At 60.1% G+C, this 27,314-nt stretch overlaps 1 long non-coding RNA gene across 4 annotated transcripts; it reads left to right on the top strand.

Annotated features, from left to right (window-relative positions):
- Window positions 1-4,865: 4,865 nt before the first annotated feature.
- Window positions 4,866-11,952, top strand: LOC129071483 (uncharacterized). Of its 4 annotated transcripts, none has more exons than XR_008529258.1 (5): window positions 4,866-5,396; window positions 8,728-8,882; window positions 9,282-9,390; window positions 11,013-11,139; window positions 11,619-11,952. It is a non-coding gene; the product is annotated as an uncharacterized LOC129071483 (long non-coding RNA). The 4 variants fall into 4 exon arrangements; XR_008529260.1 differs by lacking the exon at window positions 8,728-8,882 and adding an exon at window positions 8,611-8,727; XR_008529257.1 differs by having other exon boundaries at window positions 8,611-8,882.
- Window positions 11,953-27,314: the final 15,362 nt, after the last annotated feature.

Genomic DNA, 27,314 nt, shown 5'->3' with positions numbered 1-27,314 from the left:
ATAATAAAGAAAAAGAAAAGAAAAGCCGGGCGGAAAACCCTCGTGGTTAAACTCGGAGTTGTCTGGGTGCTGGGTGTGAGCAGAGACCTGGGCTCAGCCCCAGAGCCCCAGGGGGGCACCGGGGGCCCGGGCACGGAGAGGCCACGCCAGCAGGAGACCCCTTGAAGAGGCAAGGGGTGCGGAGCGCGCGCCAGGCTCGCCAGCCAGCGGGGGCTGGGTCAGCCGAGGGGGGCCCCACGGAGCTGAGTCTGCGCCGTCTGCGTGGATGGTGGCCGAGCACATTTTGGGGGAAGCCTGGGGACCTTCTCGGGTGCCGCAGCCGCGGCCGGCTAATTCTGTGACCACGCAGGGCAGCAGGAAACCCCAGCCCAGCCCCCACCCCCCCCACCCCCCGCCCCGGCGGCTGGCTGTCCGGGCCCTGCTCGCGCCTGCTTTCAGATCCGCAGGGTGGGGCCCCCGCTCCGGTCTGTTCTCCAGAACTATTGCACAATTATAATATTCGTCCTCTGCCAGCCTTGCTTTTGTCTTCTCTGCTCACAGCGGCGCATGCCTGCCTCCTCTAGACTCTCAGGGAGGGTTTTCGGTCTGTTGCGGCACCGAGGGGGAGCCTGGGCCGACTCGATCTTACTGCACTGTCACCGCCCGGGGGTGGGGGGGCGTTTACGTGTGTCCCCCCACCTGGCGCCAAGGGAAGCAAGAGGCTGCAGATTAGGCCCGGCAGACCGTGCGCTCAGATCAGTTGCGGGTCCAGCTCTCTACTCAAGGATTTCCCAGGTTCCTCGACCTTGCCAGGCATTTCTCGTTCTTTCAGGGAACCATTTTCTTATATTTTTATGAGGCTAGAGCGTGGGGTCCTGCGCCGTGGCTCAGCCTGGGCGGCAGGAACCCCGGGTACGGGGGCGGGCGAGGACAACGGGAAGCAGGTGTCTTCTGCGTTCTCCGGGTGTCCTGTCCGCGCCTACCGATCCTGACCTTGAGGGAGTCGGGGACTTTTCTGTCACCCAGGTCAAAAGTGAGCAATTAATTTTTTAATGGTCTCAGAGCTGGGCCTCTTGGTTTATTTATCGCCCCCCCCTTTAGGCCTTTTATGTTTTTTTTATTGGTAGGAATAGGTAGCAACGGAGAAGGCAGACAGCACATGGGAATGCGGCCCCAAGGCCAGCTGGAGGCGTGGGTGGAGGTAACGTCCCTTTCGCTGTGGCATCAGGCTGAGAGCAAGCCTCGTCGGGGGACACAGTCCTTGCCTCTGTTGGGACCCGGCCTTTCAACAACAGTAACATCGCACCTTCGAAGTTGTCGATAGGAGCCAGTAGAAGCAGCGGGTCCCTTCCGCCCGACACCCAAATCGCCCCACTTCCATCGGGATCCCTTAGTCCTCATTTCCTTCCAGGCCCCGAGCGGCCCGTGACCGCCAGCCACACGTGGCTCTTCGGATTTCCACTCCCGCCGGTGCGAGGGAATGGACGCGCCAGCTCCTGGTGACCCAGCCCCACTTCAGGGACACGGTCGATGGAGACCAGTCCCATCACAGCAGAAGGCTCTCCTGGACAGGCTGTGTTCGCGGCCGCCGGTGCCGCCCACATCCACGACGCGCACACGAGTTCTCCACGGCGCCCAAGGATGCGCCCAGCCAGGGCCCCCGCGTTGGAGACTCTCCCAGGGTCGTTTGGGGTTCCCCTCTGTTCCCTGTGGTCACTGTACCCTTGGTGACAGTCGCCCCCACCGCATCCCCATCCCCTGTTTCCAGCCAGGAATCACTGAGGCTGGCAGCCAGAGGACAGCGTGGATCCGGGCTGATGTGGCACCCGTGTGGCCTGGAACGTCCCGCCCTCGGGAGGCTGGGCGAGGGGTGGGGGAAGGGAGCCCGGGGAGCCGGTAGGAGCCTGCCGTGGCTGGGGTCTCTGGAACCGCCGGACGGCGACCCGCCAGCGTCGCGAATACCTGGAGCTCATCCTTCCCCGGAAACGTCTGGAATGCGCGCCCTCTCCTCATTATCGTCCCAATAATGGTGCTACGTCAAGCGTTTTGAACATTGTTTTGGGGGCAATACAGCGTCTCCTGCCTGCTTAGCTGGATCAAGTCGTTTCTTTGTCTTATCCCCTTGGCGGAGCAGGTGGCATTTTCCTTCAGTGATTTTGTTCGCCGCTGCCTGTGTTTAGCGACTATGACATATTAATCATGCAAATGAGGATATTGTTAACGAGGGGAACATTAATGCCGGGACGGCTCCCCGGCTCCCCGGCTCGCCGTGACAGCTTTGCTCAGGCCCGCTCCTCGCGTGCGCGCTGCCGGGCCGCTGCCGCCGGTGCCATTCAGGGCAAAGGTTGGGCCCAGGCGCACAGCCGCTTTCCTCTAGAGAGTGGGTGTCGCAAGTGTGCATTGCGACACCCATTTCGCCTGTCACCCTGTTATCAGGCTGCAGTTGGAGGGAACCCGCCCCACCAATCCGGGTCTCTCCCCAAACCCACGGCCGGCCCTGCCGCCTTCTAGAGTTTCCGAGTCCGCCTCCTGCTCCCTGAGGGCTGTTTGCGAAACAAACACAGTCACTCCAGTGGCCCGGGGCTGCCCCTCACCCCGGGGCCCTGCTCCTGAGGCGGGAGCTGGGCACAGCCAGCCCCGTAGCTGTGGGCGCTCGGTGGCGGCCGGTTTGCAGGTGCCCGTTCCCCGGCCCTGCCCCGCGTGGGCCCCAGGGCCACGCGGAGGCCCCCGCTGAGAGCTGCTGAGCCCGGGTCCCTCTCGGCTTTTGCTTGTGTAAACACCGGCGCGCTGCCCAGAGCCAAGTGTGGAAACAGGATGTTGTGGAACCTTGGCTCTCACCCCGTGCCCTGCGGGACCACCCCCTTGGGAAGCCAGTGCCATTCTGGAAGCTGACTCAGCCAGCCCGCCCTCTGTCATGAGACCTGGCTGACCCCGCGCTCTGCCCGCCGGGCGGGGTCAGAGTGCGAGGGCGGCGGGATGTGCGGCGGCCGGGGAGGCCCGCGGGCCCGGGGCCTGCTGGCCAGTGGGCTGTCCCTCGCAGCACGCAGGGTCTGTGCTTCTCCCGTCCTGGAAGAGCAAGTCCCCGGGCTCCGCCCCCAGGCCACCAGGAACGGAAGGAAGGGAGGGGACCGACAGGCAGCAGGGAGCTGGCCCAGCCGCCAGCTACCAGGAACCCCTCACCCTCTCCTTTCAATATTTTTCAAGGCATCCGAAGCCTTGGTCCCCCCCTCGCCCCGTGACATCCCACCTCTGCAGATTCTCACGATCCTGCCTTTTCTGGGAGGATGCCCCCCTCCCCCGCGCCATGGGTGTTGCCTGTCGTCTGCGCCTCCGCGGGCCTCCTCGTCCCTTCCCGGCCCCGTGGGTCAGTCACACAGGCGGACCCGACTGCACGTTGGCTCCCGTGGGGTGGTTAATGGGGACCCACGTGTGTCAGTTGAGCTGCTGCGGCTGTCACGACGGGCCGACCCCTGTGTGTCACTGCTGGGGCGGTCTCCGGGCTCCTGCCTCCCTTTCTGGGGTGAGGGAGGCACCCAGTTCCTCACCTGATGGTCACAAGAAGAATACTTGCTGACAGTGGGCGGCAGGGAGCCAGCAGCCCGCAGGGAGTGGGGAGGCCTGGGCGCCCTGGGGAGCCGGGCTGTGGGCCCAGCGAGCAGCGCCTCGGCCGTGTGGGGGCAGAGAGTGCCTTCCTCGGGCTTCAGCAACCAACTGGGACACACGGCTCTGCCGCGGTCCCCTCCCCCGACTCCTCTCGGGCTCAGCGACCTTCCCTTCCAGTGGCCTCCTCGGCCGCCCCGTGCACGGCTCGCTTGCCTGGGTCGTTTCTATGGACCAGCACGCATTCCCTCCTGCAAGTGCCTGGTAGGATTTCACCAGCCGCCTTTTATTTTCTGGTAGTGTTTTTATTTATTAATTTTTAGAGAGCGAGAGAGAGGAAGCGGGACGGGGGAGAGAGACACATCAATTTGCTGTTCCACTTATCTGTGCCTTCATCGGTGACCTCTTGTTTGTGCCCTGACCGGGGAGCGAACCGGCAACTTTGGTGCATGGAGACGACGCTCTAACCTACTGAGCGACCGGGCCACGGGCTCACCAGCTGTATTTTAATTGTGTGACTTCCTCCACGAGCACAAATTCTTCCTGGGCCGGGACATCGTCTTCGTCGCTGACATCTCCCAGGTTCCCGGAAGCGTTGCCCAGGGTGCGGCGGCAGGCAGGAGACCCTCGCGGGTGGATGGAGGCCTCCCCTCCACTGGGGCGCCATCACCCCACCAGTCAGAACCCCCCCTCTGGCCCCCCTGCCCCCAGCAGGTCCGCGGTGCCCAACACGTGCTGGTAAAGGCAGGGGCCTCCGTCCCTAACGTCATCGCTTCTAAGTGTTTCCCAAGAGCGCCGCCCAGAGGCCTTTTAGGGTGGATTCCGGTTGTCCAGGCCACCACCTTTGCTTCTAAATGAAGGCGCTTTCTTAACACGCACGATCGAGATCGTGCTTTTACGTTTGAGGAGCGCACGAGGTGCGCAGGCGGGGCTGCGCAGATTGCGCGGGGATCGTCGGGGGTCCGCACAGGCCGCGGTGCGGCTCAGGGACTGCAGACAGTGGGCGGGGCCGCGGCCGGCAGAGGGGCTCCTCTGGGGTCTGGGGGAGGAGGAGCGGGCGCTGTGCCGAGGACGGAGCAGATACGTGGCAGCTCCGGGGGGCTGGACGCGACGTGGGGCCCCGGTGGCCAGCCGGATACGGAGGCGTGAGCAGGTGAGACCGGGATACCTGATGCCTGGCCTGGGCAAGTCGGGGCTCATGGTGCCATCCAGTGGGGTCAGAAACGCAGCCAGAAACAAGTCTGGATGGGCGGTGGGTTGTTTTTTTTTTTTTAATTGTGGTCAAATACATATAATATGGAAGTTAGCAACGGAACTGCTTTTAAGTGCACAGTTGAGTGGCATTAAGTACATTCGCACTGTTGTGTGACCATCAGCACCACAATATCTGTCCCCATTAAATGCTAACTGCCCTTCCTCTCTGCCCCCGCCTCTGGCTCCTACCGCCTCCCCTCTCTCTATAAGCTGCCGCTCCTGTCATGCTTGGCTTCCTTTCGCAAGGTTCCTTCCTGGTCTAATATAGCTGCCAGAGCACCAGCCATTAGGTTTACATTCCAGCTAGAAGAAAGGGCAAGGAAGGCTTTGACTTTAAAAGCTTCCTGGAAGTTTCGCAAGCCAATTCTACTTTCATCTCATTGCCCTGAACTTGGACAGAGCCACAAGTCACTGCACGCATGAGAGGCCGAGAGAAGAGTCTTTGTTCCAGGGGGCCACCGAGAGAGCTCGAAACCAGGCCTTTCTTCTGGAGGAAGCCAAGGCTGAATGGATACTAGAGGCAGTTGCCAAAGAGACGGCCTGGAGGAATGGACTATTGGAAGGTTAGCATGATAGCAGGTGACTGACATGTGCTGTTGCCTTTAACACTTTTTGAAAACGGGGTGATGATAAAGAGGGCAGCAGGGACCTTGACCCTTAAAGGAACGAGCCCGTCCGAGCCAACCAGGAACTGGAAACGGCTCCCGGGCTCGGGCCGGGGGGCGGCACTCTGACGTCGGCCTTTGCGCTCTCCCCCGCGGCCGGCTGTGAACCCTCCCACGAAGCGTGTGATGGACACCAGCCGGGATCCCGGCGGCCCTGCCAGCGCTGGGGAGGGTTCCTCTCTCTGGGGAGGCTCGACGGCTGTCCCCGCCCCCCCCAGCGGTCTGCCCCCGCTGGGTCTTGTCGGGCCCTCATAAGCTGCAGTTCCAGCTTAGACACTGATGCTCTCCAAAGAGTCCTGATGTGACCAATGACTGGCCAAGTCTGAGAGCATAGCTATAGATCCTATCTCTTTCTAGGATGAGCAGGGATGTCTGGAGTTAGGGGCCAGAACGCGCGTCCCCTGTGTTGTTTTCTAGAGCCTCCTTATGGCTCTGTTGCTGGAAAGTCCTAGGTTTGAGCTCCTGGGAGTTGCGACCGGTGTCCTCGGGTGAAGCGAAAGAAGCCCCCGGGGCAGTGGCCTCGTAGGTCACTGCAAAGGTCAGATGAGACATCGACTTGAAAAGTTCTCTGCTCTGTGAAAGGCCGTCCGGCAGGGCGGGCACTGCGTGGTGATCATTTCGGGGCGTATGAGGATATTTAACTGTTTCTGCAGCGATCCGAGTGAGACAAGGAAGTCGCTTAGGTGCGCCGGCGGGTGTGCGGAGGTGCTGGCATGTGGTTCCGTGCACACTCTCTGATGAGTAAGAGGTCGAGCAGCTGGCGCAGAGAGGGGCCTTGGCTCCGGGCTCAGTGACGCGGAGAGGTCACCGAGGCTGAGAAACTAGTCTGCCCCACACCTGCCCTTGCTGGCCTCATTACTGGGTGGGACCTCCCCTCTAATTATCCAGGTAATTGGAGATGCGCCACTACCCCGCCCTCTGGGAGCCTCTCCTGACTCACAGGCCCCCTCTCGGGAGTTCAGCAGGACCCTTGGTCGGCGCTGGGTTGGGGGCTCCCCAACCTAGCCACAAACCGGCCCTGGCTAGAGGACCCCTTGCCAACAGCCCCCATTTTCTTGGTCATGGACGGAGCATCCATGTTATTGAGGAACGGAGGCGGCCACAGCATTCCCTAGACGGAGTCGGCAGCGGAAACTGACAAACACGGGTTGTCTCGTGGAAAGTCAGAACCTCTTGGAATAAGGCCCCTCTCCTCCCCTTGCTGAGTTGTCAGCAGTGTGTTGGCATGACAGGGTAGAAACTTAGTCGGGAATAACTTGTGCGGGGCGGCAGCAAAGCCCTTCTGCCCGGGACCTCTGGAGAGGCCTCTGGGTCCGGCGTCTGGGGCTGGTTAAACAAGGGCGGTTTCTTTGCACTGGACCTGGGCCAGATTTTGTGCTCATTCTGACGCCCGTTGGCCTGGACTGATGTTGACTTTATCCCTTCTGCTCACCTAAGAATTGCCAGGCAAATATCTAAATTATCCGCAGACACAGGGCACTCCAGTCCTTTACAGATGACTTTCCTTCGATTTCGGAACTAGAATGTCACTTTACAAAAGGCCCCAGGGTCCCTGGATCCCTCAGGGCTGTTGACTCACCTGTCAGCTGGGAGGGCGGCCACTTTGAAGAGGAAGAAGGCATTGTCACGAGTGCACTTCAGGCGAGACAGAAATGTTTACAGACTCAGTGGAGCCGCCCCCAGAATTCCGCCGGTCGGCTCTGGGAGAGACAGGCAAGGGCGGCGCACCTCTCTGCTTCTGCAGTAGTCACGGAGCTGTTGGCCCGAGTTACTGTCAAACTTGTGAGGAACAGACACGTGGCCGCGCTGGGCCAACAGCGAGGGGTCGGCAGGGTGGGCTGCTCTGGAGGCTCCAGGGGAGAGTCGTTTCCCGGCCCTGTCCAGCGTCCGGAGGCCCCCGCTTTCCTTGGCTTGCGGCCCCTTCCATCTTCAAAGCTGGCGGCAGCCTCTCCTGGCCCCTTTCTGTCCTCGCGTGTTTCTAGGCCGCGTGCCTCTGTCCTCCACCCTTCAGGCCGCCTGGGGTTCCGCCCGCGCAAGGCTCTCCACTTGGCACCCTTGGTTCACGCTATGTTGTTGGTTGCCTTTGCCTGTGAACCCCGGGTCTCCGTTTCTGGCACCAGGATGTGGAGGCCATCGCTCTGCTACCCCCAGGAGTGGCCTTTTGTGAGCTGATTGGGTTTCTGCTGGTCAGGACAGGGAAACCGCGTGGCTCTGCCGGAGCAGCCATAGTGGCCGGCCAGGAACGGGACTGTGTGGCCTTCACAGCGAGGCTCCAGCCAAGCATTCCGCTCCTTGCTCCAGCGCGACCCCCAGCGACGGGGCTACTGTCCAATCCGCTGGCGAGGCCGCGGGAGCCTGAATCCCCTGGTGCTCGGTCACCCAGAGCCCCCTTCCCGCCCCAGCCCTGCACATTCAGGGTCTCCTCCGTGGGTGGGGCCGCGGAAGCCGCTATTTTGCCATCTTCCCGTGTGATTTGCGTGAACGGGTGGCGTGTAAGAACCACCAGCGTAGGGACAGAGCCACAGCCAGTTGGTGAGACTGATGCGCCACAGAACGGAGCAGAGGAAGCCCCCGCGTTGGGGTGGCATGTGTCTGCACGTACCACCCCTGCCGCTTCTCCGGGCACAACATCAGCTTGGGATGAGGGTGCCACCTCCCAGGTCCCTGAACCTGGGACTGAGGTTAACATGGAACCAAGTCAAGAGACAACGGTGGCCCTGGCTGGGTGGCTCAGCTGGTTGGAGCGTTGTCCCCTGCACCCAAAGGGTGCGGGTTCGATGCCCGGTCAGGGCGTGTACGGGAGGCCACCGATCAATATTTGCCTCTCACATCGATGTCTCTCTCTCCCCCTTCCTCTCTCTCTAAAATCAATAAACATGTCGAGTGAGGATTAAAAAAAGAACAAACACGTGTGTGGTCTTCCATGCCGTTGCCCATGACAGACCCCTGTTGCAGTTTTAACGGTGAGGGTTTGGGGGGAGTTAGCCATTCATGGGTCCCCTAAGGGATGGACCGCATTGGAGAAGTCCCTCCTCTTACGCAAATGTCTTTCCAGAACCTACGTTGTTTTCTTTGTCTCTAGACGCCCTTTCTTCTAATCTGCTTTACTTAGGATTCACGGATGTCACCCATGTCCACAAAAACCCGTCCTCAACCTGAGTCGTAAGGGCCTGTTGTCATGTGAAGAGGCCACGGCTGACCTCACCCTGCCCTTTCTGTTGGGTCTCAGGTAAAACTGCTCGCCCTTCCCGGCCTAGGCACAGACACGATGACCTGAGCCGCTGACGAGCACCCGATTTGCCAGGAGAACGTGTTTTAGACGGACGTTCAGGGGGTGTGATCGCAGAACGCCTGAAGCAGCAGAATGCCGCTGCCCTTGCGAAGGTCAATGATGCTGACCCCGCGCAGTAGTCCTCCAGGGGTCCAGGCCAGCGTGGGGGTGGCCGGCGTCACTCTGAGAGCGTTTGGGTGGATGGCGCGCCCCCGTCCAAATCCAGGCAGGTTCCGTTGGGGTCTGAACGTGGGGACATGACCCTGTGGCCCATGGCTTGGGGCAGGGGCGGAAAACCTGTGAAGGGCCAGGTGGCCAATATCTTAGGCGGCTCGCTGGGTCGGAAGGTCAGGGCTGCCTCCTGGTGGTTCAGCCCAGCTTCGCCCCCCGGGGGAAAAGCAGTCGCTTTCCTACCAGGGTGGGGGGCAGACAGTCGCTGTGCTTTTACTATTATCATTCATTTCATTTTTAAACTGAGATCTGACCAACATATAACACGGTATTCGCTGTAGGTGTTCCGGTCGATGATGTGCCCTTTGTCTCTCTGTGAAATGACCACAGCAGTAAATCTCCTGAACACCGTCCCCCGCGGAGCCACAGGTTTTCCGGGGGCGGGAGCCGGTAAGATGGGCTCTCTCGGCCACTTCCGGGCGCGCGCGGCGCGCCGTGACTGCGGTCACGCTGGACAGGCGCGCCCAGGACTTTTCTGTCTTGTGACCTGAAGTTTGTGCCGCCGACGCCCCTCGCAGCCCCCAGCGGCTGTGAGCCGCACGACACGGCGGATTGTTCTAGAGCCCAGCGTGGGGCCTGTGCTAGGCTCCTGCAGGGGGAGGCGTGCGAGAGCCTGTTTTACAGCCATCGACCTCGAATCCAGGAGAACCCCCAATCCCGCTTTGGAGAGCCCAGGCTTGTCCTGAGCTTCCAGGGCGCAGGGGACCGCGAGGCGCCTCCCACTCCAGCCACCTGTCCCTCCCCTCCCCCAGGCGGACCGTTCTGCGATTCTAACTCTGGGTGCCTGCAGGTGCCTTTGGTTGGCAGGAGCGACACTCCCCCCCACCCCCCCTTAAGGAGACAGGACCTGGGGTGGGTGGGGCCTCCGGGGGCTGGGCGGGGCCTGGGTCAGGGCAGCCCGGAGCTCACAGCGCACCCTCCTGGCCCACCGCCCCTGCTCGCCCCCGAGCCCGCTCTCTGACCTTTCCTCTCTGTCTGTATCTCTTTGTCTCTCCTTCCGACTCTCTGGCCCTGACTCTCTTTTTTGCGCCCCCTTCTCTGCCTGCCCGTCTCTCTGGATCTCCGCGCCCACGGGCATCTTTGTTTGACTTCCTCGGCGTTCTGCAGACCCGCTCCCTCGGGTGGGCTGCCGCATGCCACAGGGCCGCTTCCCAGGACTGGCTGTCAGCCGAAACCTGCCCCCTCCCGGGGATCGGGGCCGTGCCGGTGTCCGCATGGGGCCGGGTCAGCTGGTCAGCAGGACGCAGCTCCCGACACCTGCTCAGCGGCCGGCGGAGGGGCCTTTGGGTCTCACTCGCCACCGACGGAGTCCTGAGTGAGAACGCAGCCCGCTTCAGAAGCCGCGCCTCCTTTGCCCGACGGCCGTGGCACTCGCGGGGCGCCCGGCGGCCGCGTGCTCTGCGTCGGGGTCGCTCCCCAGCCCCGCCCCTGCGGCCAGGCCTGGCCCTTCTCTGCCCCTCAGGGGGCAGCTGCTGGGGGATGGTGGGACTCGCTCTAGAACTGTGTAGGCCCCTCCCTCTGCCGCGGAGGTTCCGGGAGATTCCATTAGTCGGCTTCCTGCTGCGGCTTAAACAGACGACCCGTCTTTCTGCGTGGGGAACTCTGAACGGAAAAAAGGAAATGCATAACCCTTTCTTATGTAAGAAAAGCCACAACCAGATGCGGGGTGTGTCTTGGGTGTACTGCTCCAGAGAAGCGCCAAGTCGGCGTGTCGCAGTGGTTTGGACAGAAGGAGGGGCGCGCTGAACGGTAAGGAGGCGTTTCTGGCCCCGCTGGTGCGGCTCCGTAGGCTGCGCACTTGCTCGCTCGAAGGGTCACCGGTTGATTCCCAGGCAGGGCACCTGCCTGGGCTGCGGGCCAGGTCTCCCAGTAGGGGGCGCGCGAGAGGCAATCACATAAGGATGTTTCTCTTCCTCTTTCTCCCTCCCCCTCTGTCTCAAAATAAAGAAATAAAATCTTTAAAAAAGAAAAGAAAAGAAAAGAAAGGAAAGGAAAACGGACGTGTTTTCTAGGGGGAGCGTGAGCGCCCAGACGGCCTGGAAAGCCCCCAGCCAGCCGATCGCCCCGCCCAGAGACACGCTGCTCTGATTTCTGGAACCTTCTCCAGAGGTGGAACGAGGGCTTCTTAACATTTTTCAGGTGATGTTTATTCATGGACGTCTTCTAGGCTTCTTTCTGCCAACCCTTCCAGGGTTGTTAGGAACGCCTGCGCAGCCCTGAGCCGCCACCCGCCTGCTTAATTACCTTCACTAATCACACCGACATCGGGCCGGCGGGTAAAAATAGCCTGGGGGAGGGGGTGAGCGGGTCCCTGACCAGAGTTGGGGGGGGTCCGGGCTGAGAGCGCCCTGCTCCTGGTGGCAGCCTGAAATCGTCCCTCTAATTGAATAAACCGATCTTGATGCGGGTGCGGGGCGAACACGTGACACCAGCAGAAAGAAAACAGGAAGAAACTTCCTGGAAAAGGTTCAAGTTGCTTTCCTAAGAGCTCCGTTCCTCACGGTGGAAGGGCCCCGTTCTCCTCGCCTGCCTCTCCCGTCTCCCTGTCTCTCTGTCCCTGTCCCTCCCCTTTCTCTCAATGTTTCCTCTTAAAACCAAACTTCTGATCTTGACGACAGCCCAGGGCCTCCCCCTCACTTTGGAATGTTCTCCTGGCCACCAAGCCACATCCTGCAAAACCTGACTTGAGACTCACTGCCTACAGGAAGGCTTCCAGGATTACTCTTCCATCCCCCAAGCTGAAACGATTCGTCATCCTTCCCCTCAGGCCCTGGGCGGTCAGACTAGAGCATGTTCTTCTGCCCTCCCAGCTAAATCCGTTTCTAACTCACGTCAGCTGCCCCAGGCTTTGATTTCAGTGGCGTGTCTCGTGAGACTGCACAGCCCAGAGGGACTCCAGAGCCAGGCAGCCCAGAATGGATGCTGGCTCCGCTCTTTCCCAGCTGTGTGACCACAGGCAAGTGTCTCAGCCTCTCTGTGCCTCCTCCAGAAACGGTGGTGGTTGCTGTGCTCACCTCACGTTTTAGACGGGGACCCCGCGAGCTTGTGCGTGCAGATGACTTAGACAGAGTCCGGAACACAGAAGGCGCGGCGTTCGCTGCCTTCTCCCTCCCCAGGGAGGCCGGGGGCAGGAGCACAGGGCGCCGGTTTGCTGGAGGGGCCGCAGGGCTAGGATCCTGCACTCGGGTCTCACCTCCTTGGTCTCAGGAACTCCCCACACTCGGAGCGGTCGCTGGGGACCCACAGTGCGCTTGTCTGAGTTGTAGTTACCAGATGAGAAATTACCAATGAGAGATTTACCCCATTAGAAAAGAAAACCAAAAGCATTGAAAGGTATTTAGTGAGTCATTTAAAAATAGCAACAATCTGCCGTGGCTGGTGCCACTCAGTGGACTGAGCGTCAGCCTGTGAAGCAAAGGGTCACCGGTTCGATTCCCCATCAAGGCACACGCCTGGGTTGGGGGCCACGTCCCCAGTAGGGGGCGCATGAGAGGCCACCACACATTGGTGTTTCCTTCTCCTTTCCTTCCCTTCTAAAAATAAATAAATAAATAATCTTAAAAAAAAAAACACCCAAAAAACAACAGTCCCTCTGGCCAGTCAGCTCCGTTGGTGAGAGCTTCGTCCTGATGTGCCAAAGCTGTGGGTTTGGTCCCCGGTCAGGGCACATACAAGAATCAACCAATGACGCATAGATAAGTGGAACAACAAACAGATGTCTCTCTTTCTCCCTTCCTCTCTCTCTAAAATCAATAAATTAAGACGATATTTAAAAAAATAAAAATAATCAACCACTTACACAGGGTCCAGCAGAAGGAAAGCCTGAGTGTGGTTGGTAGGGTAATAATACCGGTGTAATTATGTACAGTTTTAGTTTGAACATATCACCTAAAATGTCACATGGTGTGCTTGAGTGTGATAGTGTTATGTTGCAGAATGACATGCGTATGGTTTTGTAATAAAAGATTTTATTTATTTATTTTTAGAGAGAAGGGAGGAGAAAGAGAGGGTAACAGCCATGTGTGGTTGCCTCTCGTGCGCCCCCTACTGGGGACCTGGCCCACAGCCCAGGCAGGTGCCCTGACTGGGAATCGAACCAGCGGCCCTTTGGTTTGCAGGCTGGTGCTCAATCCACTGAGCCACACCAGCAAGGGCTAAAAGATTTTGTAATTAAAAAAAAAAAGGGGCATTATCTGTGCCAGACCCCTGTATGTTTAACAAGAACTTTATGGCAAACAGCTACATGCACAGGTTGGTGAATCTCTTTACTGTCAGGATGAACAGAAGGTGAACAGGGATTTGGTCGAGGTCGGCCTCACTGCACACTCGGGCCTGTGCTGCCGCCTGACTCCATGGTGCACGCGGGGCCGGTGCGGGGCTGGTCTTCGTGTACACACACACACACACACACCCCAGCACACACACACACATTCACACACGGTGATCGCAGCTGAAAACCCAGCACTGTGAGGGTGGCCTGGTGACGTTAGACCCCTGCACCCCCTCCAGCCAGCTGAGAACCCGAGGCTCCCGTGGATCCGTCCTTCGGTGGCCAGAAGATGTCGCTGTCGCATCTCTGGCAGAGCCAGCGACCGGCCGTGGTGGCTGAGAGCTTAGACCAGGGAGCTCAGACCGGCTCGCCTGGGGCCCGTGCATTCTCTGAGCATCCGGCCGGCTCTGCGGAGACCCGGGACGAGCGGGACAAACAGATACTGCTGTGCCTTGCGAGGAACGGGCCCACCGAGTCCCGCAGTCAGCCTGCCATCTGCAAACTGAAGCCCCGGGAGAGCGGCGGGGCGGGGTGGGAAGGCCCAGTCCAGTGCAGGAGACGACGTGTCCCAGCCCACAGACAGGCCCAGGCGGCTTTGTGTCACCTGCGTTGGTGGTTCCACTCGGACCTCAGGGATCTGAGGAGGCCCACGCACCTGCTGGCGGGCAGTGGGGCGCTGGCTCAGGCTCGGTCTGCAGGCTCAAATGCCCGTCTCGCCCGGAATCGCCCTCCCAGACACGCCCCTGTAAAGTCAGACCGGACGTCGGGGCGCCCGTAGCCCACCTCGGTGGACTCGGAACATAAACCACCAGCTGCTGAAAAGGCTGCCCAGGTCTCGCGTTCGCGAGCGTTCGCAGAGCGCGCCCGTGCGGCGCTGAGACACTGCCGCCCTGCGGGAGGCGGGGCCTGCTCCCAGCCCCTCTCTGTCCGCAGTGTCGGTGGCGAGGGTTTGGACTGGCCGGCCTTTCGGCTCTCCTGTTCCCCCCACCGCCGCCCTGGCCCCCACGTCCCCCCCTGCTTGAAGCTTCCTCACACTGGGAGGCGTCGCAGGGACCTCCCCGCTCCTCCAGCAGGCCCCCCATGGGAACCCGAACCCTCAGCCCCTTGGTCCCATGTAAGAGCCACCCCATTGTTCTTGTCGCTTCCCCAGAAATTTGCTTCCAAGCTGTGCTGGCTCAAGGCAGTGCGAACTTTTAAAAATTTTTTTTAAATTCTCACTTGACATATTTATTGATTCTAAGGGGGGAGGGGAGGAGGGAGAGAGAGAGAGAAGCATGTGAGAAACTTTGCTTGGTCGCCTCTTGTATGCACCCCAATTGGACACTGAACCTGCAGCCTAGGCCTGCACCCTGACTGGGGATTGAACCTGCAAACTTTTGGTGCACAGGATGATGCTCCAACCGACAGAGCCACCAGCCAGGGCCAAACTCTTTTTTAATTTTATTTTATTCTTATTTTTTTAATATTTTTTTAGATTTTAAAAATTTATTTCTTTTTAGAGAGGGGAAGGGAGGGAGAAAAAAGGGAGAGAAACAGCGATCTGTGGTTGCCTCTCGCACGCCCCCTACTGGGGACCTGGCCTGCAACCCAGGCCGGTGCCTGCAACCCAGGCCGGTGCCCTGCCTGGGAATGGAACTGGCGACCCTTTGGTTCGCAGGCCGGCGCTCCATCCACTGAGCCACCCAGCCAGAGCCAAACTCTTTTTTTCAGTCCATCCAAATGCCACAACCATTTTATTTCACAGGTCTTACTGTTCACCCGTCTGAGGCACCGGCCACGCTATCCTCCTCTGTGTGAACAATGGAGCGGCCACATGTCAGGAGTGAAGGGACCTCGGAAGCACACAGGACACGAAGGCCCCAGGACACTGAGAAATGAGAAATGGGACTGTGAGGACGCTCTCCCAGACGGAGGGCCTGGGACGTCCCCTCCAGCCGGCCCGCCCCTGCCAGGCCCCTGCTGCGAGTGTGAAGTGAGAACCCGCGCCACGCAGTTGTCCATGACCGAGGTATGCATGACGTTTGTTGACATAAGAGGCAGATACTGATGGAACGTAAATACCAAATCAGTATGGACTTCCAGGACAGCGTCGCCTACCCGGCCTGCGTGTGCTTGGACACAGCGCCCATCCCCCACGTCTGCAGGCGATGCTCTGGCTCTGGAAGACGCACGATGTGAGATTCCTAGACGCGCCCAGACAGAACCCTGGCAGGAAGGTCTAAGTCACGGGGAGAGAGGACGAGCAGAAGCCGTAGGGTCAGAACCTGAAAACTGCGTGACCCGCGCAGAACAGACCAGGAGGCCGGCTGCGTTCGGTCTCTTTTGGCCGGGAATTAGCCTGGGAGACGATGAAATTCCAGCCAGAAATGCGCCGAGGACCTGCCGGTGGCCCGATCTGGCAATGACCACTGGTTGCGTGGCTCAGAGCCGGGCCCGCCCTCGGTGGGCGCAGTCCCAGCGCCCCGGGGCCTGGGCGCCGCTCCCAGCCTCCTGCCCGCAGGGCATCCTCGCAGGGACCGAGGATGAAAGCCGCCTCGACTGTTTGCTTAGAAAGGGCGGCTGCAGCAGGTGCCGGAGGCCTATGGAAAGATCATCAGGGAAAAGAAGCCAGAGCTTAAAGTTGGGCTAGTCTGTCCGTGGCCTGTCCCCTCGGGATTCAGGAAAAGGTGGACATGGCTCCGTTTGGAAGGGATGGGCCCCCACCCACCTCCCAGGGGCCCAGGGAGTGAATCTGCCAACACCCCCACATGCCTGCCCTTCGGGGGGGGGGGTGGACGCTGAGGCCCGGGGGCGCCTGCGGGGTCACAGACGGTCCCCTGCTCTGTGTCTGGCGTGTTTCTACCAGAGCCGTTCCCCCGGGTCGGCCGGCGATGGTCAAAACTACCTCAAATGGCCTCTGGGTGACTCTTTTTTTAATGAACTTCTGAAGGCAGGATGGCTCACAGGCCGGAGGACTGGGCTCAGAGAGACGTGGGGGCAAGCGCGACGGTCCCCCTCACCCACCTTCCCCACCCCCCTCGTCTGGGGACAAGCCCTGATTGCACAGGGTACAAATGCAGGGGGGCCTGGCCCACCCCAGACATGACGTCTGTCTGCTTTAAGTGCAGCATCCCCATAGCAACTTCGTTGCCATGGCAACTGGAGCCGGGCCTGATGAGTCCTAGTTACGGTTCCGCAGGCCTCGGAGGCCATCGGGTCCCTGTCTGGCGGGGAGGCAGAGGCCAGCAGCCCTCACCTCGCTGATGGGGGTCATCAAAGCTCACGGCCGCCCGTGGGGCCGGCGCTGCCCAAGTCCTCAGAGCTGAGCCGGGTGTGGGCCGGCGCTCGCTTCCCCCCCTCCCAGCAGACACCCACGGGCCCCCTCTGTCACGACTCCCGAGGCGTGGGCGACGGTGACCCATTACAGAAGCCCAGGGAGGGGCTGGGACTAGCAAAGGCTGTCACCTGAATTGATAGTTTTTAAAACCATCCTGCCGGGCTGGGGGGACCCTGGGAAGCGGGGGACAAGGGTGGGGGCCGAGAGAGAGGTGAGAAATCTTCCATCACGGGCCAGAGGCATGGAGCCCGGGGCGGGGGCGCTGCCGTGGGGGCAGGAGACAGGCTGGCGCCAGAGGACTTGCTTGGCCTTCGGTGTGGGGCGCCGCGGCAGGGGAGGGGCGCAGCGGCAGGGGAGGGGCGCCGCGGCAGGGGAGGGGCGCCCCGCGGGGGCCCCAGTCTGACCGACTGGGTAAGTGGAGGTGCTCTTATAAACAGGCCCTCTGTGCTTCTAGTCTTGGCCGTGAGGTCTGTGCGTAGCGGGCAGACCCGCGTTTATAGAACCATCCTCGGACGGGGGCACGAGGGGTTCAAATGGGAAGAGATGGCCGAGTTGCTGGCCTGGGCTCTCCTCCAAGTTCAAGTCTGCCCTGACCCTCCATCCTCCCTTGGAAACTGGGTCTTGGCAGATGTAACCAAGTTAAAACGAGGCCACACCGGGCCAGAGAGGGCCCTCAGTCCGGCGACGGTGCCCTTCTGAGGTGAAAGAGAGACACAGAGTCACTGAGACGCGCGGGCGGGGAGAGGCTGGTGGAGTGGACCGACGAGCCACGGATCGGCAAGGACCGGGGCCACCGGCCGCGGGCGGAGGAGCGAGACCCCCCTGCGGGGCCACAGCAGGGGCGTGTCGGCTGGAGGCATCGGGATCTTGGACGGCTGGCCTCCAGAAGAGGGAGAGGATACATTTGGGTGTTTGACACCCCCGGGTTGTTCCATCGACCTGCGACATCGGGCCGAGGCGGCCGGTACCGCTGCCCTGGCGAAGCCGGCGCTGGTCCCTCTCACTTCCCTGGCAGCCCTTTCCCGGGGTGCTGATTCAGTTTGCACCCCCCGGTTATTCCTGGTGGAGAGCAGCTTTTCCTGTATTTATTGGGCAGAGGTTTTAGTGCTGATTATGATTATTATTTTTAAATCCTCACCCGGGGATATATTTATTGATTCCAGAAAGAGAGAGAAGGAGAGACAGAGAGAGGCGAGGGAGAAAGACGCACAGACAGCGATGTGAGATGAAACACAGCCGCCGGTTGCCGCCCGGACACACCCTGACTGGGCCTCGAACCTGAAGCCTTTCGGTGGGCGGACAGCGCTCGAACCCACCGAGCCACTCAGCCGGGGCCAAAGATTTTATTATTTCCTTCTGGTTACCGAGCTGCCCGTTTTCCTTTTGGCTTGTCTGTGCGTTAGTTTGCAAACACATTGTATATTCATCCTCCCCCACGAGCAAACTCTATTTTCCCCTATAGGATTTGAACCTCTGTAATGTGCGTTTTATGTTTCGCTCGGGGGCACAGGGGGAAGTCGTTACCGGTTTTACGTTCCAAAGGGAGACAGCGTTTCCAATACTGTTGACGGAAACGGTCGATCATTGTCGCGTTGGGCGGCTGGCAACAGAAAGGCCGAGGGCGGCCAGCCGCTTGGTTTTTCCGAGACCAGAGTGTCCCCTTCTCGGTCTCAGGCTACCCGGCGAAGGGCGGGCTCCGAGGCGGCCGCACCCCGCTTTGGGGCCGCTCCTTGCTCAGCGGGCTCCTAGGCGAGGAGGAGGCAGGGCCGTCCCGGGAAGCTGCTGTTTGCACACTGGTAGATTAAAGCGGTCATGGGCCCGGAGAGCGGGGAATGCCGCACCGGTCTCACCGAGAGACAGTCCCAGGGAGCGTGGCCCCGCCCTCCCCCACACCCAGGCCATCGACACCATTAGGACAGAAGCAGTGGGGTTGGTCTCAGCACCGCCCCGCTCCGTGGCTGGGAGGCCTCCACAAACCGTGGGCCCTGCTGGGGCCTCACCGGCTCACCTTGAGCAGTGGAGGCAAACGCAGCAACAACAGCGGCACCGGCAGCTGCTCTCCTGGGACTGCCGGGGGGTGGGCGCCGTACTGGCTGGGAAGCACTTAGCATGGCGCCTGGTGGTTCCTTGTTTTCTGTCTTTAAATTTTCTCACTTTTCCTTTCATGAGGAATTAACCAGCTTTTTAAAAAATATGTATTTTATTTATTTCTAGAGACAGGGGAAGGGAGGAAGAGAGAGAAACATCCATGTGTGGTTGCCTCTCGTGTGCCCCCTACTGGGGACCTGGCCTGCAACCCAGGCCGGTGCCCTGCCTGGGAATCGAACCGACGACCCTTTGGTTTGCAGGCCGGTGTTCAGCCCACTGAGCCACACCAGCCAGGGCTTAACCAGCTTTTTGATTATTCATAATTCTAGTGTTGTTCTGCTTTAGAACATTTTTTTCTTTTCTCTTTATTGCATTTTTCTGCTTTACTTCCATTTATTCTATTCCTGTTCCAAATTTTTGAGCAAGATAATGAATTAATTTAACTTTTTACCGGTGGAAATACTGAAAGGTACGCACAAGCTTTATTTGTATTCCGTAAATTCTCTCAGGCATTCTCATTCTTCCTGGTTCCCAGAAATTCTGTAATTGGATTCTATAATTTTACCTCGCAGCTGTCTCTGACTCAAAAAGTTCATTCGCCAGGAATTGCGAAATGTTCAGGTGAAGGCCCTTCGGTTTTGCGATTTTTATCAACCTCTAGTTTCAGTACACTCTGCTTCGCCACGGTTTCCTATATGATCTCTCCTTTTTGAAATGCAGGTTCTTCTGTGGTTAATAACTTGGCCCTTGTTTTGTGAATGAAGGAAGAGCGGCCGCGTTGGTAGCTACCAGGGTAAACAGAAGAGGTTCTTCTGCCCAACTTCATTATACAAAGGGCAGGGGCGAAGCCTCAGACGGTAACATTTAAACTCCCGCAGACCGAAAGGTTAGGCAAGTGTCCCCCGGCACCCAGGGAAACGGCAAATAAAATACTGCAAACAGATCTGGCCCCAAAGACGTTCGCTCATTTAATGAAATGCTAAAAATTATATTCACATAACCCAGGGGGAGCAGGGAGCGGGGAGCGGGGGGCGCGGGGGGAGCGGACCAGAGGGCCCACAGAGGTCCTGTGCCCGTCCGCTGTCCTGGCCTCCAGGAAGCTCTGCTTTTTGAAAGTGTCTCTTCCAATATTTTGTGTGTTAATAGGCACAACAGTTACGTATTTGTTGTAAATTCTAATGCAAATGGGTACAAAGTGTTTCTTTAAAAAGTCTTCACCTGAAGATAGGTTTTTTGATTTTAGAGCAGAGAAGAGAGAGAAACATTGATGTGACACAGCAAAATTGATCGGTTGCCTCCCGTACGCACCCTGACCGGGCGTTGAACCCACAGCCTTCTGGATGGACAACGTTCCAACCCACCGAGCCGCCCAGCCAGGGCCAAAGTGCTTTTCTTTGATCTCATTTCATGGTTTGTTTGTTTTTTGTTTTTTTTTGGCTGAAAAAGCACCTCATCTGATGGTAAGATGAGACCTCCATCTTTTTTTGTTTTTGGCAAGTATTTTTTTTAAAGATTTTGTTTATTTATTTTTAGGGAGAGGGGAAAGGAAGGAGGGAGAGAAACATCCGTAGGTGGTTGCCTCTCGTGTGCCCCCTGCTGGGGACCTGGCCCACAACCCAGGCCTGTGCCCTGAACTGGGGATTGAACCGGCAACCCTTTGGTTCGCAGGCCGACGCTCAGTCCACACCAGCCAGGGCTGTCTCACAAATGCCTTTGCCTCTACTTCAGTTTTTAAGCTGTTGAAGTCATTGTGTTGGGTAACTGTTGACCAGAACCAGAGGAACGGCCTTGCTTCCCGACTGCACAGCCACGCCCCCCCGCCCCCGGGCGTCCTCGTCCCTTTGTCCTCAGCCCCACCCGGTGGGGTCCCCGCCCTCGCCCCTTAGAGCTGGTCTGTGCAACCAGCCAGAGACTGGGGAGCCCTGGCTTGCCTGTTCTGGGGAAAGCCAGGTGCAGGCGACAGGGAGTATCGCCACACGCACAGAGCTGCCTGCCCCTGTCACTGGTCTCTCCACGTGGGGACTGTCTAGGGGCCATGCGTGCCGGCTGCACCGTGAGCTTCGTCCAGGCGGCCGGGGGTGTGCTCTGCGGCCCCCCCGCCCCGCCCAGAACTCCACATCCACCCACCTTCCTGATTTAAGTCTGTTTCGGGTATCTCTCCAAGAGCCCTTCGATTTGAAAATTTCATTAACTTGGCTGCTCCATCTTTGTCCGGCTTATGGGGAACGTTCTGGCCACGCGGGGCCTGGGGACCGATTCCAGAGGCCGCGCCCCCTCTCTGGGAAAGCAGCCCCTTAACCTAGGCTGACGGATCTCACCTGGGCTGCAGCTACCCCCAGCCCCAGCAGCCGAGGGGACTCGGGGGCTTGCCACGCTCACCGCCCGCGTCCCAGCGGTTCACGCTGCCACACTCCGAGAGTGGGGGCGGGGCTGGAGGTTACGTGAGGTGGGGCCACCACGCCCGCCCGCAGCGGGTGTGCGCGATTAGGCGTAGGAACAGCAGGTGAAGCACCCTCGCCGGCTCCCTCAGCCTGCGCGGCGCGGGCCCTGGCGGGTGCGGGGAGGCATTAGCAGCTCCCTGGTCCCCGTCTATCGCTTGGCAGTGGCGTCTTCCCTCCCCCCATCGTGACAACTCAGTGTCCCCAGGGGACCCAGGCCACCCTGGTTGGGAACCACTAGCACAGAGTGGGAGCTGCCATCTGCGCGCTAAGCCGCTGCGTGGGGATGGGGCGTGTGGTCTGGTCCTCTTCGCCCCGCGATCACTAATTTCATTGAGATGTTCCCGTTTCCACGCTTTCCCCGGCCAACGAGGCCCCTCAGACATCTTGCCAAGGTCAAGCTGCAGCCTCCGCACCTGGCATCGCTCAGCCCAGCGCGGCAGCGGGTCTGCTCCCTCCTGCGGGCGGCCGTGCAGCGCGGAGCTCAGGTGGGCACGGCGGGTGGGCAAGCTTTGTCCACACGGCGACACCGTGACTCGGCCCTGTGCCCGGCGGCGCCGGGCGGAGTCGGGAGCAAAGGCGCACCGGGTGGTATCTCAGGGAAGAACGGAGAGACCTCAGTGAAGCTGGCCTCCAACTCGGGCTGAGGGCCGAGCCGGTTAAGCCTGCCGCGCGGTAAGCGAGCAAGCACCGGGCCTTGAGCCCCGGCGTGGCCAGTACGCTCAGGGGCCCCCTTGGGGGCCCGGGCCTCCTGAGTCGGGGTCAGAGGAGGCGCAGGAAAATGACTTCTGGCTCCCTGTGGTGATGCTGCATACCGTCCGGCCGGCTCAGGCTGTTTTTAATGCAACCAGATTCTCTACACGCCGGGGACGATGGGGTTAAAGCCGTGGCGTGACCGTGGGTGGCAGGACAGGGCTTGTTCTGTCTCTGAAGCTTTCTGTGGATGCAGTGTCATTGTAGGATCTTTTTTCATTTCCTCCCCCAGAAGTGAACGGAATGTGTATATTAAAAGAGAAAACCCTGGAAGAAGGTAAATAGCAGCGCCCATCCATCATATCAGTCCAGGCTCCGGGCCTGACCCACAGGCCCATGTCCTTAAAGGGGCCTGGCGCTCAGAACTGCCTCAGGCCGGCGTGGCTCAGATGGTTGCGGGCCGTCCCGTCCACTGAAAGGTGGTGGTTTCGTCCCCAGTCAGGGCACCTGTCTGGGCTGCGGGTTCAATCCCCAGTCGGGGTGCGTGGGAGAGGCAACTGATCGATGTTTCTCTCACATTGATGTTTCTCTCCCTCCCTTCCTGTCTAAGTGTGTCCTCGGGTAAGGATTAAAAAAAGAGAGAGAGAGCGAGACAGACAGAGAGCCGAGGCTGCTCTCCCGGCTGGAAGGCGCAGGCAGGCATGACATGACTACTGATGTGAGCCGGCTGGTGGAGGACAGCCACGCCGAGCCACATGGAAACTTCAGGGAGGTGGCCTTTGCTCCCGTCCCCGTGTCTGGCCTGGCCCCGTAGCCTGCTCTGGGGTAGCAGGGGCGCCACTCCGGGACCCCCTCATCAAGGCCGACCGCTGCGTGGAATCCGATCGCCCGAGAGTGCCCTGCTGGGACGGGGCCCGGGTTAGCCACAGGGGGCGAAGGGGTGTCCAGCCAGCCCCCCACCGGGGTCCAGGCCACCCGCTGCACAGATGGCCACGGCGTGAAGACTGTGCGGCCCCCAGGCCGCGTTGCCAAGACCCTTGGCTGGCTCGGTTGTCCAGGCCGGCAGCTCCACCTGACTCGTGTTAACTGTTGACTGGGGCCCAGGCTTTGGAAAGTTCCATGTGAATTTGGTGGGGTTTTGTCAGTAGAGATGCAAATGCCTTCTGTCCGGCGGAGAAGATGACTCCAAAGATTGCTGTCCTATCTCTCTGTAGGACGGCGGTCACTGTGACCTCTAACTTAGAAGGCCCCCCAGCCTCACAGCACAACACTCCCCACCCCCCGCCCCCGCTGCTCAGGGAACCAGCTTTGCCATTTTGCTGGTTCCTGGGCTGATGAATCCAACCTGTCTTTGAGGTGAGCTCATTCCATACTTGTGCGTGTGATTTTTTAATGTTCGAGGTTACCCTTGGCCAGGTAGGCCGGCTCCATAGTGACCTGAGTCCAGAGAGAAAGCGGGCCCCTGAGATGAACTTGAACTTAACCTCTGGGGAAAGTAAGACCACCCGGTCATAGGGGAGTGGGCGGCGAGGCAGGTCCGTGCGGATGAGGAGGGAGGAGACTGGGAAGGTGAAGGTGACGCCTGTAAGACCCCAGGAAGCATCAGGTGGACCAGTGCATGTCCCCAAATCCGGGAAGAGCAACCCTCTTGGGGTGGAAAGAGACGGCTTACGAGGAGAGACCAGAGCAGTCTTTCTCTAAACAGAGTCGGACGCTAGAGGGGCCGTGGCGGACGCTGTCGAGTGAACTGCCTGAGTGCGCTCACCCCTGTCCCCATGAACTACTCATGCGGGGACAGCTGTGTCCCGGTTCAATGAAACTCAATACATCCAGGAGCCAGGCGAACGGCTTCCTGCCAGTGGTGCCGTCGGCCAGACTCAGGACTCAGAGGAGGAAGTGATGATGGGGCTGGTGGTCTCAGGAGGCCTTCCTGGAGGAGGAGAATTCAGAAAAGCACAGCAGGCTGGGGACCCAAGGACGTCTCCCCGGGGACCCTGACCCGGGACTGATTTTCCAGGTACTGATAAGGACCCCTGAGGGGGGCAGAGACAACGTGGCTGGGCGACAGTCCCCAGCTCTTGGGTCAAATAGCTGTGAATGTATTTTTTTTTAGATGAGTTAACCCTTACAGCAGCAGACGGAGGACAGCAGATTGCCCTCCGTAAGTGGGTGGGCCCGGTCCGATCAGTTGAAGGAGTCAGGAGGAAAAGCTGAGGTTCCCCGGGCTGCAGAGCCGGGCAGCCCTTCCCTGGGCCCCCAGCCCGCCAGCCCGCCAGCCCGCCCTGCAGGTCACAGACGTGCAGCCCCCACAATCCCATGAGCCAATTCCTTAAGAAAGCGACCCCCACCCCCGCCCCCAGCAGCTGAGCCAGGTGCCTCTGTGGGCCTGCCCCTTTGCGGGTTCATGTGTCACCTGCAGCGTTTAAACCCCCTCCAGGGGATCAGGCCTCAGTGCCGCCCGAAGCTCCCCTCCCCCCTCTCTCCAGGTCTCTCTCTGGGTCTCCCACCCCAAACCCAGGCCGCTCTCCCTGCCGCGGGCTCCCACACAGCCCCGGGGCTGCCACCGCTCCGCGGACGTTGGCTGGATTGACGAAGAGCTCGACCTATAACCAGAGGCCGGAGGCGAACCCCTGGCTAAGTGGGGTGTCCCCAGGCTGACAGAGCCCGATCATGAGCCAGTGCCCTGAGCCCGGGCGCAGGGCCCCTCTGACCCCGCGGTCCCCCGAAGCACCGAGGGAAGGCCTTTGCGGCCTGGCTCCAGCAGCCTCCAGCCGCGGGCCTGAGCCTTCGCAGCTGGGTATTTCCTCGTTTCAGCTTTGCAGTTTCAGCATCTCCGTTCCGACGCTCCAGTTCTATCCCCTGAAGGAAAACGGAGCACTACAGAAGCAATAAAGGAGCATTTAAAGAAACAATAACTTCATGAACGGTAAGGGCGCATTTAAAGGGAAAATAACTTAGGCCGCCTTGTCTTCCACGCTAAATGGAATGAAATGAAGAATTCTCCGCGGCCTTGGCGCGGGGCGCGGGCGCTGCCTCCGGGGACCACCGTGCCGCGCGTGGGCGCGCCCCCCAGCGGCTGCGCCTGGAAGTGCAGGGTCCTGCCCGGGACGGAATTCTTCTAGAAACCCCGGATGTGACCCTTGGTGCTGAATTCCCAGGAACATTTTTGGGTGGAAGGGAAAAGATGAGTGGAGAAGGGGAAAGGAGGGCTGCTGAGTGTGTTCATTTTGGTTCCAGTTCGTGAATCGCTGCCGTGACTGTGGGCGAAGTCAGCAAGGATATCTTGAACTGGCCACTGGCTTACAGTGATCTGAACACTGGGGCCCCCGAAGGCAGCGGCGGGGGGGCTTCCTTGCTGGTAAAGCCCCACCAAGCACCCCATGCCAAGAAGGGAGGAGGAACGAACGCCCCCCAGTCTTGGGAGAAAACAGTGGCTTCGTTTGCCGAGTCGCTTCACCTTGGACGCCAGGGCGGTATGTTCTAAGAAGCTCCTTGAACCCATACAAGACCTGCTGTTCCTTGCTCAGCTGCCACCCCACCCCGGGCGGGTGTGACTTTGTCACCGCGTGTATTGCACTAAACAACGGCACCTGAGGAAGGACGGAGAGTGTACGGCCCTGAAAGTTCAGGGGGACGTGCGGGCAGACTTGTCATCGCTGGGAAGGCAACCCCAAAGCATCGCCCAGGCCTCCTTCCCTGGCTCACGAGGAAGTGCTCTTCCTTAGTGCCACCTCCTGCTAATTCTCTCTTGACACAGCTAAACTTTGTTTTCCTTTAAGAAAATTGTTATTTACTGGCTTGAGAGAGAGGGAGAGAGGGCGGAAGGGAGAAGTGAGAGCGAGCGAGCGAGCGACAGAGACAGAGAGAGAAAGACGTCGCCCGGCTCTCCCGCTTATTCACGCATTCGCGGGCTGATTCCGGAAGGCGCCCTGCCTGGGGGCCGCACCCACAACCCTGGCTTCGCGGGTCGACGCCCCACCCCCTGAGCGGCAGGGCCCGGGCCGCCCCCGGCTCCCACCCCTCCTGCCGGCTGTTTGAGGACCCTGAGTGACAGCAGCCCCTCGTGGCGGGTCTGTGAGATGAACAGCTGCAGTGTGACGAAATGGCGTGTTTCTGGCCGGTGTGGCCGTCCCCAGCCCCTGGGGCCCAGGAAAGACTCTAACAGAGACCAGAGCTTCTGCGTCCAGGACACGCCAGCATGACTCACTCTTGCGGGGGTGGGGGTGGGGGTTCTCTGCTGCAGTAAAAAGGGAAAGAAAGGAACAAAGGAAAGGAAAAAAAGCCGTGGTGGTAGCTGCTTTGCAGGGTCACTCAAGATGAGGGGCAGCTGTCCGGCGTCCTGGGGGCTCTGGGCCTACGCGGCCGCCACACTCCGACGTCTGTGGGGCCTCTCCCCGGAGCCCCGGATGCGCGTCTCTCCTGGGCGTGCTGAGAGGGGAGCACAAGTGTCACAAGATGGAGGATGAGGACAGGAAGAGCGTGGTGGCTGTCCCCAGGGGCCATGAGCTCAGAGAAACCCCTCCCTCCGCTCAGCCCCCGAGCAGGGCCTGCCTTCACAGAAAGGGGGTGGCTTGAGCATCTCAGCACAGCACGGACCCCGTGCTGTTCTCAAGGTTTGAGTGTTCCCTCGAGGTGGGCGTCAGGCACACGTCCCCAGGGCGGGGCGGGGCTCCCTGGCCGGGCCTGAGGTCCCCGCGTCTGTGCCCTGCCCTTCTCCGTGCGCCTTGCTCGCCTGCAGGGCTAGGTCCGGGCTGCAGCGCTTGGCACCCTTCGCCTGCGGCAGACACCAGGCGTCACGTCTCCCGCCCGGCTGGACCCGGACTCGGCCGGAGGGTCCTTCTTCGGCGCCGTCTCGGGAGGGGCGGCTCCCGGAAGCCCCGCCCGCTGAGGGTGCTGTCCTGAGGCCGACGTCTGGCAGCCCTTTCCCGGCCAGTGGCCACTGAGGTTCCCTGAGGGTGACCACGTCATGCTGGGGCTGCCGTGGCCAAGTCCCACAACCCGGGCGGCTGCAAACAGCACATACTTACGCTCTCCCAGTGCTGGGGGCCACACGTCCAGAATCCAGGTGTCGGGTGGTTGGCTCCTTTTGGAGGTTCCGGGGGGACCTGTGTGTTCCCCGTCTCTCTCCTGATCCTCAGTGTCCATGGGCCCGTAGACAGAGCCCTCCAATCTCTGTCTCCCCTGTCACGGGGCTCTGCTGTCTTCCTCCTGCCTCGTCTCTTCTAAGGACACTTGTCACTGGATTTGGAGCCCGCCCTAGTCCAGGGTGATCTCACGTCAAGGTCCTTAACCTAATTACATCTGCAAAGGCCCCTTTCCAAATAAGGCCACGTGTGCAGATTCCGTGGGGACGTAAGTGTCTTACGGGGACACCACTCACCCAGGAATGTGGCCCTCGCGGTGCTTCAGAGGACAGCTCGCCCGCGCCCTGCGCCCCGCGTCCTGCTACGGTGCCGCGGGCCCTCGCCTTGGAACTGCGCCACAAGGACGTCGCGTCCTTCGCTCAGGC

This window comes from Pteronotus mesoamericanus, unplaced genomic scaffold (genome assembly GCF_021234165.1).
Source record: "Pteronotus mesoamericanus isolate MK-2021 breed Mesoamerican mustached bat unplaced genomic scaffold, CSHL_Meso_final contig_265, whole genome shotgun sequence".
NCBI lineage: Eukaryota > Metazoa > Chordata > Mammalia > Chiroptera > Mormoopidae > Pteronotus > Pteronotus mesoamericanus.
Note: the sequence above shows the minus strand (reverse complement) of the source record. Positions and strands in the feature narration are given on the sequence as shown.